Source organism: Lepidochelys kempii, chromosome 3 (genome assembly GCF_965140285.1).
Source record: "Lepidochelys kempii isolate rLepKem1 chromosome 3, rLepKem1.hap1, whole genome shotgun sequence".
Classification (NCBI taxonomy): domain Eukaryota; kingdom Metazoa; phylum Chordata; order Testudines; family Cheloniidae; genus Lepidochelys; species Lepidochelys kempii.
Genome location: NC_136382.1, coordinates 66,930,235 through 66,950,510, shown reverse-complemented (window position 1 = coordinate 66,950,510; position 20,276 = coordinate 66,930,235). Strand labels below are relative to the sequence as shown.

The 20,276-nt window shown below is 42.0% G+C and overlaps 1 long non-coding RNA gene across 1 annotated transcript; it reads right to left on the bottom strand.

Annotated features, from left to right (window-relative positions):
* Window positions 1-6,857: 6,857 nt before the first annotated feature.
* LOC140908176 (uncharacterized) lies at window positions 6,858-20,276 on the bottom strand. The gene is made up of 3 exons (XR_012157793.1): window positions 19,869-20,276; window positions 15,471-15,571; window positions 6,858-8,135 (listed from the first exon to the last, which is right to left on the bottom strand). It is a non-coding gene; the product is annotated as an uncharacterized LOC140908176 (long non-coding RNA).

Sequence of the window (20,276 nt, the reverse complement as noted above, 5' to 3'; positions counted from 1 at the left end):
TTTAAGTATTTGGATAATTAGCCAATAGACAGAACCATTTCAGTCTGTCAGATTTTTGTGATATTATTTACCGTATTAATCATGTTTATCAAGGTACTGAATGTTTTTGATAAACACCCTGACTACCTGTCTGAAAGAACCAAAACATCACAAGTTTCAACAAATATTTACCAAAAAGACCTTTCTTTAAGGAAATTAAAACAAAACTCACTGTTAAATATTGTTAAGGTTGTAGAGACCCTAACAAAAGCCAAGGAGATATATGTAAATACTATGAGGCAAGGGTTCTCAAATACTTTCGTAGTATCGAGTGCAAATTAATACAGAGATTGTCTATTCACAATTGCATGGACTGTCTCTCATCTTTCCATAACATCCTGGTGGTGTCTATAGCACTTGCTTATACTAAACGGTGATATTAGACATATAGGGCTGGAAGGAACCTCAAGAAATCATCTGATCCAGCCCATTGTTCTGTGGGTTGGGGTCGGTGGGATAGCTCAGTGGTTTGAGTGTTGGCCTGCTAAACCCAGGGTTGTGAGTTCAATCCTTGAGGGGGCCATTTAGGGATTGGGGCAAAAATTGGGGATTGGTCCTGTTTCAAGCAGGGGGTTGGACTAGATGACCTCCTGAGGTCCCTTCCAACCCTGATAGTCTATGATCTGTTCCCCAGTTACTGGTTGGCAGGCCCAAAAAAACTTAGACCATCCCTGAAAGGTGTCTGTCCAATCTGTTCTTAAAAACATCAAATGATGGGAATTCCACAACCTCCCTTGGAAGCCTATTCCAGAACTCAACTACCCTTATTGTTAGAAAGTTTTTCCTAATATCTAACCTATATCTCCTTTGCTGCAGACTAAGCCCTTTACTTCTTGTCCCATCTTCAGTGGACATGGAAAACAATTGATCACCATCTGCTTTATGACAGCCCTTATCTAACCTGTATCTGTTATTGGGTCCCCCCTCAGTCTTTTCTCAAGACTAAACATGCCCTGGTTTTTTAACCTTTTCTTATAGGTCAGGTTACTATTATTTCTATATGGTTCCACCAGGAGCTCTTTAATGACCTGCAAATAAAAAAGGAATCCTACAAAAAGTGGGAAAATGGATTATCTGAAAAGGAGGAGTACAAAAAAAAATACCACAAGCATGTACAGACAATCTTTCCTTCACACTGGGATAGTTTGCTGTTGTAACTTTAATATTGTCTCCTTGAGAAACTTCCAGCTCTCCTGAACTTCTTTATCCCTCAGATTTTCTTACCATGGGACCTTACCTACCAGTTCTGAGTTTGTTAAAGTCTGCTTTATTGAAGTCCATTGTCCTTAATCTGCTGCTTTCCCTTCTTCTTTTCCTTAGAATCATGAAGTCTATTATTTCATGATCACTTTCACCCAAATTTCCTTCAACCTTCATATTCACCACCAATTCCTCCCTGTTAGACACAATCAAGTTTAAAATGGCTGTAGTCTTAGTTACTTCCTCCACCTTCTGCAACAGGAAGTTGTCCCCAATAAATTCCAAGAATTTATTGAACATTTTGTGTTTTGCTGTATTACTTTTCCAACAGATTTGAGTACTCAAAGTCCCCCCTTACGACCAGGTCTTGTGTTTTGGATATTTGCTATTTGTTCTATAAATGCCACATCCACCTCTTCTTCCTGATTTGGTAGTCTACAGTAGATTCATGTCACCCCCTTCTTTTTCTCCTTTTTTCTTTACCCAGACACTTTCAATTGGTCTGCCTCCCACCTCCTTCTGAACAAGTGCATGTATTCTTTATATATATTGCAACACCTCCTACCTTTTCCCCTGCTCTGTCCTTCCTGAACAAGCTATACCCCTCTTTACCAATATACCAATCATGAGATTTATCCCACCAAGTCTCTGTGATGCCAATTTAGCTTATGTACTAATACTTCCAGTTCTTCCTGTTTAGTCCCCATATTCCTTGTATTGTCTACAGACAGCTAAAATGTTGAGCAGATTTGCGCACTGATTTCCCTCCTGTTGTTCCTATGAAAGATATTCCATGTCCCTCCCTGCCCCCTGCCATCTGTCAACATCTAGCCTTCTGTTAAGGTTTTTTCTGCTTAGCTGTGGGCTTTTATTACCTACCCACTTTGAACCTCATTGAAAGGCCTCCTCATTAGATTGGTGAGTTTGTGCATGTCATTAAATATAAAGGGAAGGGTAACCACCTTTCTGTATACAGAACTATAAAATCCCTCCTGGCCAGAGGAATTTCCCCTGTAAAGGGTTAAGAAGCTAGGATAACCTCGCTGGCACCTGACCAAAATGACCAGTGAGGAGACAAGTTACTTTCAAAGCTGGACGGGGGACGACAAAGGTCTGTCTGTCTGTGTGATGCTTTTGCCGGGAACAGAACAGAAATGGAGTATTAGAACTTGTTAGTAAGTAATCTAGCTAGAAATGTGTTAGATTTCCTTTTGTTTAAATGCCTGGTAAATAAGCTGTGCTGAATGGAATGTATATTCCTGTTTTTGTGTCTTTTTATAACTTAAGGTTGTGCCTAGAGGGATTCTCTATGTTTTCAATCTGATTACCCTGTAAGGTATTTACCATCCTGATTTTACAGAGGTGATTCTTTTACTTTTTCTTTAATTAAAATTCTTCTTTTAAGATCCTGATTGCTTTTTCATTGTTCTTAAGATCCAAGGGTTTGGGTTTGGGTTCACCTATGCAAATTGGTGAGGATTTTTATCAAGTCTTCCCCAAGAAAGGGGGTGTAGGGTTTGGGGGGATATTTTGGGGGGAAGACGTCTCCAAGTGGTCTCTTTCCCTGTTCTTTGTTTAACATGCTTGGTGGTGGCAGCATAGGGTTCAAGGACAAGGCAAAGTTTGTACTTTGGGGAAGTTTTTAACCTAAGCTGGTAAGAATAAGCTTAGGGGGTCTTTCATGCAGGTCCCCACATCTGTACGCTAGAGTTCAGAGTAGGGAAGGAACCTTGACAGTGCATGAAGATGCTCCTCCCCTTCTTGATCGGCTGGACTCCATCTCTTTCCAACATATTTAATATAGCTTTACCTGCCTTGTGGTGTGGTCCGCAAAGGGGGACAGCCAGCACCAAATATGGGGGGGAAATGAAGCTTGCCTCTTATATTTTAAGCAAAGTCCATGGGCTGGTACTCATCAGCAGTGATCTTAACATCATCAGTCCTAAGGGGCTAGAGCACATGACTTATGAGGAGAGGCTGAGGGAACTAGGATTATTTAGTCTGAAGAAGAGAAGAATGAGGGGGCATTTGATAGCTGCTTTCAACTACCTAAAAGGGGATTCCAAAGAGGATAGAGCTAGGCTGTTTTCAGTGGTGGCAGATGACAACAAGAAGCAGTGGACTCAAGTTGCAGTGGGGGAGGTTTAGGTTGGATATTAGGAAAAACTTTTTCACTAGAAGTGTGGTGAAGCACTGGAACGGGTTACTTAGGGAGGTGGTGGAATCTTCTTCTTTAGAGGTTTTTAAGTTGAGGCTTGACAAAGCCCTGGCTGGGATGATTTAGTTGGGGATTGGTCCTGCTTTGAGCAAGGGCTTTTACTAGATGACCTCCTGAGGTCCCTTCCAACCCTGATATTCTATGATTCTATAATTCTATGCATGCAAACACAGGAACATGGCTCAAGTCAAACACCCATGAAGTAGCAACTTCAGTAATTTGAAAAATAGAATAACTTAATCAGATAAATAATTCAAGGATTTCATACAATCCCTTGACTTTGAAATTGTTGGATGTTTAAATACTTGCCTAGTGGTGCTAAAGGTAAAATTTAGAATCAATATGTAAATATGTGACAAAAAACTAATACTTAAATGATAATACACATTCTCTGGTGTCACCAAAATGCCGAGACTGCATGTCATTGGGTGGTGTGCTAGGGTGCCTTAAAATACTGATCCTGATGCTGTTCTGTGCAAGTCAGATCCCTCTGCTGAGGGCAGCTTTGAACACACACTAGCCTTTACCAACCATTGGGAGTCAAAATTGCAGCATGGTTTAGGTGAATCCCAAACACACTTCGATTTCTGTAGCCACACCCTCTTTCCCTGGTAAACTGGCAGAGGGGAGTGGCAAGCAGGTGGGGGAGTGGCATACAAGAAACAGATCTACATGTCTGCAGGATTGTCCGTCAACTGCAAGGATGTCCCCTGAAACAGATAAACTGTTACACCAGCAGTTTGGTGCGAAGTGGCTACACTACATCTGAGGATCTATGCCTATGTTAATCTGTAATGGAAAGAGGAATTTTTTTTACTATTGTGCAGACCCATGCTTACCTGACGACTCCCTGCTCTAAGAGATTATTCTAAGAGACCACTTTGCAGTATCATCACAGGCTTTTCAGTAGTATCTTATTTGTATTCAGAGACTAGCTCTCTAACCAACCAGGGGTCATGTGAAAGGAGTCCCTTTCTATATTTATATTTTCATATCAAGTCAAGAGAGACTATATACCCCTAAGTCCATTACAAAAAATCAAGGACCATATTCTCAGCTAATGTAAATTGGTGTAGTTCCATTGACTCCAATAGAGCTACACCAGTTTACAGAAGCAGAGGATCTGGCACTAGGTATTCATCACTCGTGCCAGCTTACCCTAACAGAATCTCCCCCATGGGTCTAAATATTAAAAAACCACAAAACTGCTAGATAGTAAGCGCTCTGTGGCAGAAACAGTCTCAATATCTGTCTTCCATAGCAGGTAGATCACTGTTGGGGCTTAAGAAATAAGTCCTTTTAATAGTGAAATGAATGAAATGTCAATTTTCAGAAACAAATCAGCTAAAACTGTCCAACAGCTCTGGGGGAAATCTGACGATTTTTAAATTTTGATGGGCCACTCAGCTGTAAGGTTGTATGGTTTGTAAGTGAGAGAAGAATCTGGTCCAGTTGGTCTTTCTATTGGTATATCATAAACTATTGCCTACAGTGAAATACATTTGAGCCACTCTTAGAAGTGAAGGTCTCAAGCCTTCATTTTAATTGTTCCATGGAAGACAGTTGATCTTCCCTTTTAATTTTTGAATCCCATGCAAATCAATGGATAAATTCTTCCCAACTTTTGGAAGCAGAAGGATTTCTGAAAATGCAGCAGTAAATGTTGATCTTATAATGGAACTTGAAGCACAGATATGATCATAGTTAATAAATTTAGATTTCATCTCAAGAGTAACCAATTACTATGGAATAAGAAAACAGTCTCAGCCTGATATATAGTTCTTAAACTAATATACTGTCACAAGATACAAACCACATAAGGCCACAAGGTTTATTAAACATTAATTGTGGTTCCACAAGACAATCACCATTATTAAATGAGGGCAGATTGCTAATAAATTTTAGTCCTACTGAACAAATAGAGTTATGCAAACTATCAAGATATGATTGGGAGTTACATATCAGCAATTTTCATGGCTCAGTCTAGTCAGCAAAGACACACGGTGACACCTGTTACTCTTGTATATCATGAAAAAGGACTAGCAGTCCTGTGATATCTCACAGTATACCTATCCAATATCTTCCAGTTATTCTAGATTGCCCCACCATGGAACCAACAGGTATAAATTAAAACAGCACTGGGACAAACCCAGAATCTTGAATTTCACAGGTAGGTTCAGATTTGAATTTGCTCCTATTTTTGGTTTCAAGACTGATTAAGAACTTAAAGGAGTGTATTTTCTGGAAATCTTGTAAAATCAACTCTCCTTGCAAGATTTCAGGATGAAACCTCTTGAGGTCTGCTGATCTTGCAAGATTTCTGACACTTAGGGCCTAAATCTCATGTGAACAGCTTGGTATATTTTGTCATTATCAAATGTGAGCCTGACCTCAAACCCTAACCCTGGTCTAAACATAGGGCCTGATTCTCCACTGCCTCGCATCCTATGTAGCCATTTATACCATGACAGAATGGGTGTAAAATGCTGATTTGGTAGTATTTTACACTGACTTCATACACGTCGAAGGGACTACACAGCCATTCGCCATTGACAGGTAATAGGACAGATACACTAATTGTACATTAAATAGATTTTGCAGAAAGCATTGAAAGAGAACCCTTAATAACAGCAATTACTTTACATTTTTCCTCTTGCCCTCTCCCACAACAGTAGTTGGGGGAGCAGGTTGGAATAAACATGGAAAACAGTGGAGACTCATGTTCCTACTCTGAGTCCAAACACTGCTGCCTCTGCATGGCAAATGGAAAACTAATTTCTGTTCACTCGGTTTGTCATTGTTGGCTGGTGACCAAGATACATGCTTTGGGCCTAATCCCGCAATCCGCACTCGGGCAGTGGGATACTTGTCAAAGTAAGGATCAAAGGATCAGACCTTATATCTGTTACTCTATAATCAGCCTGTTCCTCTTGCCTGATTTATTCAGTGTGGCTGATATTTATGACTTCTTCACTGGAGTTGGGCAAAACAAATTATTTTTCCTTAGCAAGATTTCATCTTGTATTTAAGGAGAAGGAATAAGATAAGGATCTGGGGACTGGGTTGTCTTTTCTCAGCTACTCATATCAATGACCCGGAGACCGTTTTAAAAAATGCTCATCAGAACAATTTCAGTGGCAATTATGAAAATGAGAAACATAAGCAAATAAAATTAAATCATTGACAAAAATGTGTTAATAACAAATACTGCTACTATGTGATTATTACAACAGAATAATCAGACTCTAGATATGAAATCAGGGGAGAAATGGTTTAGTGGGAAACTTCCTAAGCATAAAAACATAATTTGATCATTTAAATATCCAAAATAGCAAAAAATTAAAACATCACCATTATGATCCATGTTAATGTTTCATTCAGTTTTATTATATCTCTCAGCTTTCAGTATCAGAACAAAGTTTCTCATGAATGGTCTTTGTAAGAGAAAAATGATTACCTTTCTATTTATTTATCGTGTACCTGTTGGTTCATTAGGATCTAGGAAGGGGTAAAGGTGAAACCAAGAGGAAAATAATGAGTCAATGACTGATTAAGAGAAAAACAATTACCCATTTTAAATTCCTGGTGGCAATCACATTTTCTGTAGTATTCTAGGTAATGACTCTTCATTTGTTAAAAATGGGAACTAACACATTATAATTCCTGGAAGCTATTAAAGACAGATTATACCAGTCAACAATCAAAGACTGCCAGCAAAATTTTTGAAAGGATTGCTGCCAAAGACCACATAATATTTAGGCTTTAAGAAACTGAATTTGTTTCCGAAAACCTTCTCCACGAAAGGGAAGAATATTACTTCTCCTCTCTACTAGTTTTTGAAGACCTATTTAATCCATGATCTAATGGATTTATTTTGGCAGGGCAGTTGTTCATTTTTTTTCCTTGGGGGCGAAAAAAGCTGGTTATCGGAACAGTTTTTAAAATGTGAAGATCTATTTGAATATATTCCTTGGAATGTACTCAGGGACACAGATGTTTCTTATAATTGTTAGTTATAACTTAAGGTAAAACAGTGCTGGCAAATTAGAAGTCTGAGTTTTATACTGAGTACCTATTAAACTTCTCTTCTGCTGGCCCTTTTATAACCAGCTTTATACAGCATATCTATTATTGGAACACACATAAAATATAACACACACATATGTAGCTAGATAGTTGGATAACACATAAATAATGTAGATATTTCCACTCTTCCTCCACAGGGAAACTGTTTCTTTGAGAACACAAAGCATTCATCCATTTAATATAGTGAAGTTCATCTGATGCAAGAAAGGATGTTCTTGTTGCACATTAAACATGTTAAACACTCCCTGGGGATCTCCCATAATACCTAACAGCAAAGTTATGTCACTCATCCCTCTGAGGAAAGCTCCTCATCTCCCCCCACAATATGGTGAAAAATTGAACTGGTTAGCTTTAGAGTATGACTTTGGACACTGATTGTCCCTTTTTTTTTTCTATTGGGGTAGCACTTAGAGGGCACAACTGGGAACCAGGGAACTTTACATGCGTATAACAAAGACCATTCTTGCCCTGAGGAGCTTACGATCTAAACAAAACCTTTTCTCTTCCGCAAAGGTTATATGTTGCAGTCATGATCTTCTTGATGTTGCAGTCATGGATCAGTGTACAACTGTGAACAGGTGCAACCTCCTCACTGAAAGAAACAAGAAAATCCCATGGTACAAAGAGTGATAGATTGGGTTATAATAATCTTAATGTAAGCGGGGGAATAGTCCCGCTATTGTGGGGAACTTTCCTGGCTTCTGCACTATCCCGGTGAAGTGGGCTAGCGAAAGGATCTGAGTCCTCCCTCCCACTTTCTTTACCCAGTGGCCACCCTGCCCTTGAGAACTTCCCTTCCACTCTCCTGTCTGGCAGAGTCCTCGTAACCCCAGCAAGGCTGGGCCCAGGATTCCTGGGGGGCTCGACCCTCAACCCTGCTGTGGTCACCTAGGACAGGGGGCTAGGGTGTCCCCACTCCGGGGTACTCTCTCTGCACTGGGCACTTCTCTGACCCACTGACCATTACATACAAGTTAAAGCAAATGCAAGTTATTGAATCAACAATTAATTTTAAAAAGAATAAGGAAAAATGGGAAAGGTTAAAGGAAAAACATCAACCTGCTCTGTGGCAGGGAACATCACAAACAGTGTCTCTGGAATGTCCGGGCAGTTCACAGTCTGTTCCTTGTAAGTCCCAGGCCTTCTTCTCAGCCCCTGGCTGTGCTGCAGGGATGCTGTGGGTTGGACACTTGCTCTGGTGGTGGCCACACGCCCTCAGGCTCTAAGTGATAGGACCCTTCTTCCCAGTGTTGCCCCCGCCCTGTCGGGGTTACAATCCAAGCCTGGCCTGCAGAGCCTCTTGGCTGAGGCGTCTCCCTGTGCTGGGCCTGCTGCCCAGGGTCCCCCTCGCTCTCCCCAGCTGCTCACCGCACCCAGCTCCAGACTGCTCCAGCCCCAGCTGCACCACTCGGTCTCTGCACTGCTGCTGCTGCTCTGCCTCCAGCTCCCTGGGCTGCTTCTTTGGCCCCTCTGCCTCTGGCTGCTGCAGCTCTGCCCCCAGGACAGGTCTGCTCTGCAGGCTGCTTCTGTGACTCTGCTCCCAGCACTGACCTGCTTCCTGGGCTGCTTTTCTGGCCTCTCTGGCTCTGGTTGCTGCAGCTCCTCCTAGGGCAAGTCTGCTCTCTCTGGGCTGTGCCTCTGGCTTTGGGGCTGCAGCTCTGCTCCCAGGACAGGGTCTGCTCTCTCTGGGCTGCTTTTCTGGTCCCTCTGGATCTGGCACAGCTCTGCTCCCCAGCTTAGCTTGGGCCCCTGCTCTTTCCTTAGCTTGGCCCCACTCTGTCTGACCCAGGCAAATCCAGCTCACACGGAGGACGGGACCTCCCTGGCCTCCTGACTCCCTGATTAGCCTGCCTGCCCTGTCATTCAGGCTGACCTGGAGCATTGGCTTCTCCCTATTTCTCCTAGGGACTAGTCGTCTCAGGGTCCTGATTCCCCATCGACCCTTCCCCCTTTTAGTACTGGGAGCTAGCAACTAAAACACCCCCACTGAATGTTAGTAAGGGGCAATAGTCCCCTTACATTAACTTCTGTCTGAGGACATGTCTTAATATGACCAGAATTGCTGCCTTGTGGCTCTGGCGCTTTTTCTTTTTTGTTTCCTTTAAAATCTGTCACTGCCTTCCCCTCCCTCCACACGCACGTCCACACACACACACACAACACACCCTTTCTTTGAACTATCAGGATTTTTAATATAGTTTCAACAGAGGAGGAAGGCTAAGGCTTGCTTCTGTTCCTACTTCCCCCTTTGACTTCAGGGAACCTACTTCCCCTTTACACCAGTGTTAGTGAGAGTTTTCCATGCCCTCAAACTTTTCATGCAGTGACTGAGTGCCCTACAAGAATTTTTAGCTTCCTGCTATCTTTGCCTAGCTTCTGAAAGAAAGCTGCTGTACTAAATATAATGCTGAACACTACATGGCAAAGAGGTCAGCTTGGTCACTGTTTTTATGCATCTGGGACCAGATCATCAGCTCGTGTAAAACAGTGCAGCTCAACTGACTTCAGTAGATCATGGCAGCATCTACTGAAATCTTGCACAAGACTTCAGCCAGAAACTTCACATTTCTTTCCATTAGTGGTTGCTTTTTCCAGTGCAGAGAAAAAAACTCTTATAAAACACGTCCTATTATGATGATGATGATATGGTAATACTAATATTGTAGTAGCAGTCAGAGATCCTGATCACAGTCCCATTGAGATAGATACTTATAAACAGTAAACAGTACTTAAACACAGTCTTTGTCCAAAGAGCTTGCACGCTCATCTCTACTACCCTGCCACAGACTCTTATTGGTCAACAGATTCAATTGTACATAAATTATCAAGATAGAGAAGACCATTGATAACCTTCAGTGTAAGTTAGGCACCTAGCTTCCATTTGGGTCTCTGAAAATCTACCTTTATAATATCCTGACAATTAATCTGCTTTCGCCCCAATCTAGAGAAATCTGTTGGCAAAAATTCTATTATACAATCCCATGGCAGAGAGGTAGAACTGGGTGATAGTTTTCGGACAAATAGTTTATTCACCAAAAAATGCAGTATTTTGCAAAACTATTTGTGAATATGAGTCATATTTGGGAAATAGTTTCTGCCAAAACAAATGGAAAAACAAAACTTAAAAGTAGAAACATTTCATTTTGATGTTTGAAACAAAAATGTTTACTCTTTTATTCAAAATGTAGCTAGATTTACTTTAAAAGGTTTGCTTGTTTTGTTTGAGTGCTTTTTTAAAAAAAAACAACATTAAAAAAAAAAACATTTCAGGACAAATGAAACATTTCATTCGACCTGAAATGAAATTTTTTTGTTTGTTGGTTTCAGAAAGAAAAAACAAAATTCTGGTTTGGGTCAATCCAAAACAAATATTCTTTTGGATTATTCAGTTCAGCCACTGAACTGAAACATCAATTATTTGTTCAGCTCTATTGTGAGGGCCACCATGAAACTGGCAACACAAGAGAGAATATTTTATCTATATATTGTCAATGACTCTCATCAGTTTGTTCTTTAAAGAGAATGTTCCCATTGTCATATAATGAACTGGATCCTTTAGAGAGGTTCTTCCTAGTTCTCCAGCAGTATCTATCTCTAGAACAACTGGAAGTGTTAGAATCACTGCAGTCTTATGCTATGTGTGATCACCCAGAATAGATTTAGAAGAAATTATAATTATGACCATTCAATTCTGATCAGTCTGTGGTTCTAGAGATTTTATTTTTAAGTTCCACCATGTTTTGACTATCAGCACTAAAAGGATAGTAACAGTAGAAAACTCATTATGCTCACAATATCATGGGGAATTTTGAGTCTGCTAAAGATTGCTCAAGTATATGTTTTATTGCATAATATCCTTTTTGTGATGTTGCACTCCATATGCTTTTTGAAAATATGCTTATGAATATGACATAACTGGAATATGCTTTATGCTAAATACCCCTTGTATGGTGTCATTAGAAAGCTTGTAATCTACTAAGTGTGTTCATCCTATTTGTTTGCATGTATTATTTCTATATCTAGAGTTAGGAGAATAAGATATAAACTTGTATCACAGATGTAAACATATTAAGTGGAGGCCATTAAGGGTGCTCCAGAAACAATCAGTTGTAAATGGCCTTAGTTACTTGAAAGCCTTCCTGTTTACGTGTGGGTCAGCCCATAGGGAATGGAGACTAGGGGTCTTACAGTGACATGTGACTATGTCACCTGATAATTAAATCCATCTTAAATTTGGTACTTTTCCATTTAGAAGGACGCGTGGAGACCCAGAGAGACAAAAGATTCCTGCCTTGTGCCAAAGCTATAAAAGGGGGTGGAACAGGACAAAAAGGGCTGCCAGTCATGAGAAAACCCCTGCTTACCACCTCAGATGTCTGCTGGAACTAACAAGGACTATACCGGGGAAAGGACTGGGTCCAGACTAGGAAGGAGTCTAGTCTGTGAGGTAAGCTTATTGGAACATCTCTGAGGGTGAGATATTACCTGTAATCAGTTTCTTAATATATTAAGCTTAGACTTGCGTGTTTTTGCTTTATTTTGCTTGGTGACTTACTTTGTTCTGTCTGTTATTACTTGAAATCACTTAAATTCTACTTTTTATACTTAATAAAATCACTTTTGTTTATTAATAAACCCAGAGTAAGTGATTAATACCTGGGGGAGCAAACAGCTGTGAATATCTCTCTATCAGTGTTATGTAGGGCAGACAATTCGTGAATTTACCCGGTATAAGCTTTATACAGAGTAAAACGGATTTATTTGGGGTTTGGATCCCATTGGGAACTGGGTGGCTGGGTGTTGGAGAGGTAACCTGCTGAGCTGTTTTTGGTTAAAGTCTGCAGCTTTGCGGGGGTGGCCCAGACACTGAGTCTATGTTGCAGCAGGCTAGCATGTCTGGCTCAACAAGACAGGATTCTGGAAGTCCCAAGCTGGCAGGGAAAATGGGCTCAGAGGTAATTTCAGCACATCAGGTGACAGTCCCACGGTGCTCTCTGTGACCAAACCCATCACACTTTTGAACGTAGGAACCCCCATTTTTTATGTCAAGAATTAAAAGGAATATCTAACTTTTTTTGTTTAATTTGCTTCCCCAAGCTTTTAATATGTAACTTTGATAGATTGCTCTTAACCTAGGTCCTGTATGCCTGGGCTTCTCAGAGGACTAATTACATCTGAGTGCATGTTCCTTCTTGGTCCTCTGAACAATCCTAAATTCACTAATCTCAATTGATGTAACATTTAGTGAGCAAAATCTCAGGATTATACTATTTCTAGTTATGGTTTATATTGTGGAAGTGCCTAGAGCGCTCAGTTAGGCTCCAAAGAGTTTATAATCTAAAATAAAACTTATTGTCGCTGGACCAGATCCTCAGCTGGTTTAGATCAGCAGAGTTGCATTGACTTCAGTGGAAGTCTGCCGATTTATACCAACTGAGGATCTGGATCTATATTTCTTCCTTTTTTATTTTTGAGAATGGATTTTGTTTATCTTAAAACCTGGTTGCTGAGTAGGAATGTGTGAAATAACTTTTTTGTTGTATACATATTTTAAATATAGGATTTTCAAGGATTTTACAATGAATTATATACAGTTGGCAAAGCTCCCATACACTTCTTCCTGTGCAAACAGAATTATGTAAGGACGGGGCCTTGTTGAGCATAAAATGGTCAAGCTAAAGAATATTTAACAACTCTCAGGGAGCTTGCTTCCCCTCCGAGTGGCTTTCCGCCATTGAAGGATTTTACCTGATTTATCCTGACCACCCTTGATTAGGTTCTTTTATCCTGTTGGCTGGATCAGCTGGCCAATTTATTGCTAGCCTTTGCCATCATTACAGCAAATAATTAATCTCATGCTGTGGGTCTCTAGGTCTATAAGTCTACTCCAAATTCAATTAAATTTCCAAGTGTAGGCACAAGGCCATCTGAAAGTTGCTTTTTCCTTCAGATTTAATAGGTTTTGGCTTAGAGGGCTAGTCCTTTGGTTTCACTCACGAAAAGGAGGCTTTTTTTATTCTTTAATTCACCATTACCTTGAGATCTTCTTAGCTATGTGCACTCACTTAAGTTTTTGATGTGATGAAACTACTGAGTATTTCTAACCAGGGACAAAAACAAAAAAACAACAAAAAAACTTAAAACTGCAGTGCAAACAGTTACTCTATCCCTTTGAGTGTTTTGAATTGAAGACACAATCCACGGTATTTGTAGCCAGTGAATGTCTTGTTCCACAGCTCATAGCCAAAAAATAAAATTAAAAAAAATGAAAATACCTTGAGAGGAGGACCAAGGTTTGCCATCTGGTCCTCCCATGAGAACTGCAAACCTGCTGTGCTTTCCTTTGCCACAAAGTTTTCTCTCCCTTTGAGTTCCTTCTTGCCAAAGTTTCTGCCTCAGTCTCTCACTCAAGTGCCAAGCTCACTTTCTAATAATGAAATTGTCACAAAAATCATGATTGATTTGTTTTAAATTAGGGTTTTGCTCTGTCTTCTGATTTTTGGACACCCCCTGCCCACCCTCTGTGTGCATGTGTGTCATTGCCATGTGTGTCTCACCTCCGTATAGTGAGGTGATATTGGCTCCCCACTGCAGGGGCTCTCACTGGTTTCCTGATGGTGCGGAGTTTCCAGCTTCCAGAATTCTAACTGATCAGTTGCATTCTCCTTGTCCAGCCCAGCAACTAATTATACTCCCACTGAGCCCCACCACAATTCTGTCTCCTTGCCCCCCACGTTAATTCTACCCCCACATCAGTTCTGCCCTCCGGCAGTTCCTCTGATCCTCCTGCAGTTTTAGGGGTGGTTCAACAGGGCACCCTCTCCCCCTTCCCAGGCCTGGCCTGGTGTTGCAGGGAGGAGAGAGGAGCAGAGGGACGCACTGCTTGGGAGACAGGAGGAGGGAGCAGAGCTGCCCTCAGCTTCTAGGCCCTCTCAGCACCTTTCTCCCAAATCCCCGCTCATGAGAACAGTGTCTTCCCTCCCCTATCCAAAAGCTGTTGAGAGGAGGAGGAGGGAGGGGCTAGAGGAGCGCTGCCTGCCTCGCAGAAGCTCTAATTGGCCGGTCTTCTCCAGAAGACGGGCAAATGAGACAGACAGACAATCAAAAGAGGTACCTCACTCTCCAGGGCTGAAACATCTGAGGGGCTGGAGATTCTCCCTGCACAAGGAGACTCTTTAGCTCTGAATGGCCTAGCCATCCCAACCCATTGCTCTGCCTCGCAAGCCTATGCTGAGTGACACTCCTAGCATGACTCCCTGTAACTTCAGACAGAAGAGCTAAAAGAGCCATACTCAGCATCCCCCTCCTCTGTTGCTGTGCATTGTAGAATTGTTTAAACAGAATAAAATCACGAGAAGCTGTTTGTTGACTCCAGCTCCGACCCTTGGCTCAACTCCTGACTTCAGTTCTGACCCTTGGCTTGACGTCTGACCCGATAGGTGCTGGAACTAGGGATGCTGGGGGTGCTGCCACACCCTCTGGCTTGAAATAGTAATAACAACCAAAATATATGGTTTCTACCTGCCACACCCCCTATAAAAATTGTTGCAGCACCACTGCCTGACCCTGACTCCTGCTCTGACCATTAGGTCTGACTGCCCAAGCCCTGGTCATGACACTGTGTGGGCCCACATTTGCACTGCCTGATCAAGAACCAGTCCACCTTTAAGGAGTGGCTTGCATATAGACCAATGGACTAGTTATTTGAAACTCTGCTTTTAGCTTCGAATGTCTGCTTTCCTCTTCATATACAAGTCTGTTTACAACATTTGATGTTATACACTTGGGGAAAAGCCACTACATACATTTTTCAAAGCAGCTAAGTGACTTGGTAGCTGTGGAAAATTAAGTCCCATTGACTTTCATTAGGATTTAGGCTCCTGAGTCACTTAGATGCTTTAAAAAGTTTTACTCACTGTCTACTTACGTAACTGGAACCAGGAGGTCAGGCATTCTAATCTTCCCTCTGTCATTAACTTGGGGTATAGCTTTGGGCAAATCACAACTCTACTGCTTCTGTTTTGCCATCTGAAAAATAGGGATAGAAATACTTAACATCCATGTGAGGCAGATGTTTATGAACATTAAGTAGCTAACGTTTGTATGGTGCTTTGAAGATTTAAGGCACTGTGAAAGTCCTAAGTGTTGTTGCTAACTGGAAATAACCCGTTGTAAATTACTGAAAATGAGAATTTGTGATCTTACGCAACTGAATATTACAGTGAAAAGATTTAGCATCTCTCACAGTCAGTAAATAATTTTTATTGGTATTTGTCTGAGGCAGAGATGCTGATAGTTAACAGATTTCAAATTGGGGTAAAATGGGCTGAGTGCATAGTTTGGCAATACTTTTGTCTTAAATTTAAACCTTATAAATTATGTCTTGAGCCATGTTTGCTCTCAATAAGATATTGAAAAATTATTTGTCATCAAGCAAATTGAATAATTGACATATAAGCATTTGGAGTAACTTTCCAGATTTGCCTTTCAATAGGAGCTAAATGGGCAGATGTCAATACATGAAGGAACCTTTTGTGAGGCGTTATCAAGGGACTTGTTTATCAGCTTTCAAAAACAACTTGATGAAGCTCTACCCACTACCAACTCTTTGACACTGAAAAGCAGAGAGTATTTGATTAATTGAAATTACTAATGATTTGATCAAGATAATTCTTCAGCGTCCTATATTAACTTCTTGGTAAAATATTAGACATTTACCAAAAATGTCTGTGCTGTTTAGCATGCATTATCTATCCATATTCATTTAAAACGTTGTAAAAAGAACATTAAAAGAACTGCAGTTAAGACTTCAGACCACATCACTTCCTCCCCAGGAGCTAAGACATAGGGAAGCTCTACAATGGAATCCTGTTTCTCCCATCTCATAGCATCATTTCCCAGGATCCACAGGATGCCTGAACCATCCAATCTGGCTCTGTGTCTCCAGCATATCCCTTACTTTCTACCCCCATCCTGGCAGAATAGCTTCAATGGGGTCTCACTACCGGGAACACCCCCTATCTGGGGCCCTTGCTGGGAAGCTTTGTTTTACTTAAAGGGAGGGTTTCCCACCATGGGGAAGGCACCACAGAAAAGGAAATTACAACCTTTTGCTGTGTGATTTTCTCAGGGCCAGTGGAGTGCTGATGTGGCCCACAGCTCTTGACACCAGTCTCCATCCCTTTACCCGGCTAGATCCTAATCTCATGTAGCTTCCTCTGAAGGACCTGGGGAAAGGAGGCATAATGCCACAGATGCAATTATCCCTCCCCTTTCCATATGTGAGGCAGGGGCCCATCTACATACGGACCATGGAGGCATAGGATGTCTCTTTATTTGCAGAATTCAATATCTGAGTTTCCTTTTACACTGGTACCATTAAGCCTCATAAAAATACCTTGTATTTCTTAATTAGCAGCTTTTTGTAACTGCAAGGGCAAATCTTGGTAGATTATTTAAAGTAGATAATAAATCTTCATTCTAATGACAGTTTTGGGATCCATAAGAGGGTAATTATGGCTGGTAGTTGATCCCAAAGTGTATGTATCTTTAATGGAGTCTTAACTTCGGTGTAGTTAAACCAAGTATGAATTTCTCAACAGAGAGCTGAAAGGAGGTTGAATGTTGGTGTTTTCTATATGTCTAAGAAGCCAGTTATTTTGAAATCTGCTACAGATGTATCTTATTAACTGTCAAGTTACTTATTAAACCACACAAATTACTGCACACTCACTCAATAAAAAATGCTAGATATATAAAAGGGCAAGGAAGTCCTCATGATTTTTCTGCTAGTCCCTAACCATGAAAAAAATAATTTTGTTCCTTTTTAACAAGGAATACAGCCAGGGAAAGTATTAACACAACAAACAGCACAAAACCGTGGCTAACATGGGCAAAACTTGACCTACCACATGTGCATATAAAAATCAGCAAATGAATACAAATATGAAGTTTCACTCAGAATGAAAGGCATATAAACACACCTAAAACAGGTGAAAGTGGTGTCACTCATAGATGCATGACTATCTTTTTACCAGGCAGAACTGAGGAAAGAGAAGATGGGGCTATGCAGTGATAGGGTCTTCTTTATATCATTTTCATTGGAAAGTATAAACATGAATGGTTTCTATCCTCCTCAGAATAATTGACATAAGCATCAGCCCTGGCTAAGTAATTTTAAGGTAGACTCTGGCTGCATCTATTAAAACAAGGTGGCCTCCCAGTCCTTCACTTCAGCTGCTAAATCTTCAAAAGCAAGAGACGCACTTTGTCAACAATTAGAGCTGTAGAACACATCACTGGAATCACTTTTTCATCAAATGGCATTACAAAATTATCATGCAGTGCCAGGACACGACATCACATTGTTAGGAAATTTCTAACATGTTGCTTAATTGTCCAGCACAAAGTTGTAATGCAAACATATATACAACAATATGTCCCTGACTGCCCCCACAAACACACCCCTGCAAGAGCCGCACTTGGAGACGATATGGCTGTGTACAGATTCCCCTCCCCCCAGAAAGGTATTCAGTACTCCTTGTGACATCATTTACTCTTCTTATGACCCTGCACATGGTATTCCACGGAGCCTGGAGCTACAGTGGAGGAGGCGGCAGAGACTGGGTGATCCCTACCCATCTGGCCCTCCAAAGCTGAAGTTAAAAAGGTAATGCAACGTGGGCTGTATTATCTGTACTCCAGACCCCCATCTCCTTTTTAAGGGATCCCAGTGGCAGTTGTAGCCCATAAAGTCAAGGAGCTGAGGAAGAAGGGACAGGGGCAAAGGGCCTTTGAATCTTCTGGGATTTGAGAGTTGCTCTTTATACACAACCAGGAAGGTTTGTAACATCCTGCATCCTTTATGCCAAAATCTCCTGTAAGTGTTCACAGCAAGGATCCAAATCAAAGACTCTACTGCCTTTACAGATCCTTCTCCTGTTAGAAGCTTAGATTACACATTTGCCATGAATTGGAAAAATCCACATATCCCACGGCTTAAAAGCAAAAATATAGAATTCTCTGGGTACAGAGAAACTCGTGCTTCCAAAGAGACAAAGGTGAGTGATTTCAGAGTCTGGAAGCCCTTCATCCAATGCTTGCCAAAGCTGGCCAAAGCCATGACATCCCACCACTACCTAAGGGGAAAATAAGCAAGCCTTTCCTGCTTCTGAAGATAACATGCTTCCTTCTGTGCCCATTAAATGCTACAATAAGTGTCCTCTTCTACCCCGTTAAAGTACACATATTCCTTCCCATTCTCTTGTACTGTCTTAGAGAGTATAAACAAAACCCATCTGGCCCTTCATTAACTCCATTCGATTCCCTTTGATCTCATGTAAACTATGAGAAAAAGATCTAAGGCTTTGTTCTCCTTTCTAGACATGTGCATAATTCCTATCAATGTCAATGGGAGTTAAATATACCTATGGAGAGGGGGAAATACAGAAGCTGTAATGTATACTGCATTTTGGCATATATATATATTTTATATATATATATAAATGTAAATAAAGCAACCTTAATTTTATTTGTGTAGTACAGAGCCAGATTCCCTGTGTGGCGTCCTTCAGAAGACCCAGGCCTGCAGGCTCTGGGTAGCTGAAAAGCCACCCCAAATGGGGCACAGTGATGCAATTTACTCTGCAATTCTCACTCCAATAACACCCTGGGGCAGGACCATACAGGACCCAGAGTATATGAGATCAGTAGGGAAGGGGACGGGAGCAGGGCACCTCAGAGAGGTGTTGGTTAAACTATTTATTGGGACTGTTTTTTAATCCTTTCATTCATGGGCTGAGGGGTCTAGGTTACCCTGAGTGGAAGAGTACAGAGCTCAAAGGGAGAGGAAAATAAATTACACCTGTTAAAATTACTTAAAATAGTCCTGTTGCATATAAATAATGGCATGGTGTAAAGTCTGTTCCAGGGCCTTCCCAGGCCTGTATGCTCCTAGCTTCTGGAAGCAGACATGTCTTAATCAAAGTGGAGTATGTATATTTGAAGCTAGGAAGAGGCTCAACTTCTCTTGTCACTGGTCAAACCGGCAACTTCAAAATAAACCCTCCAGTTTTTTGAACTTGCAAAATGGGTCCAAACGGGGAGCTAGGGAGGGCAGTGCACGCGTCCCAAATCTCAGAAATCAATGAAGACAGGTGCAAATCTTGCCGGCTCAAGCTGCGCCCCTATAACTGAGGCCCCCCTCCAGAAGCGTACCGCAGCATGACCACGGCCTCCCGCGGCTAAGGTAGACGGGACCAGCCGGGGGAGATCTCCCAGCACGAGCTAAGTTCTTGGAGGGGAGACGTGGCTGAGGGTTACTTACCCAAGCTAGGGAGCTAGAGAGCAGCTGCCCCCGACTTCCTAGCCCCTCTCTCTGCCAGCGCCTTCCCTTCTGGCTGCCTCGGTAGGCGCAGTGCTGGGGAGATCTAGCCGGGGGGCAAACATCGCCACTCGGAAGAAGCGCTGCCCCACTACGTTACCCCACCGCATGTCCACGGGTTACGTGGCGCCCGGCTGCTGCTTTGTCAGCCGCTGCCACCAAGGGAAGCAACAGAAACTGGCGGCGGCCGGGGGAGAGGGAGCGCGAGCCCCGAGCTGTTGGGGCCCCAGGGGCGCTGAGTGTCCGGCGCAGACCCCCAGCTCTGAGCGCCTGTCCCGCGGCAGCCCCCACCGGGCAGGTCGCCGCGAGGGGGAGCCGGGCACGGAGCAGCTCGAATCGCCTCCACCGCTC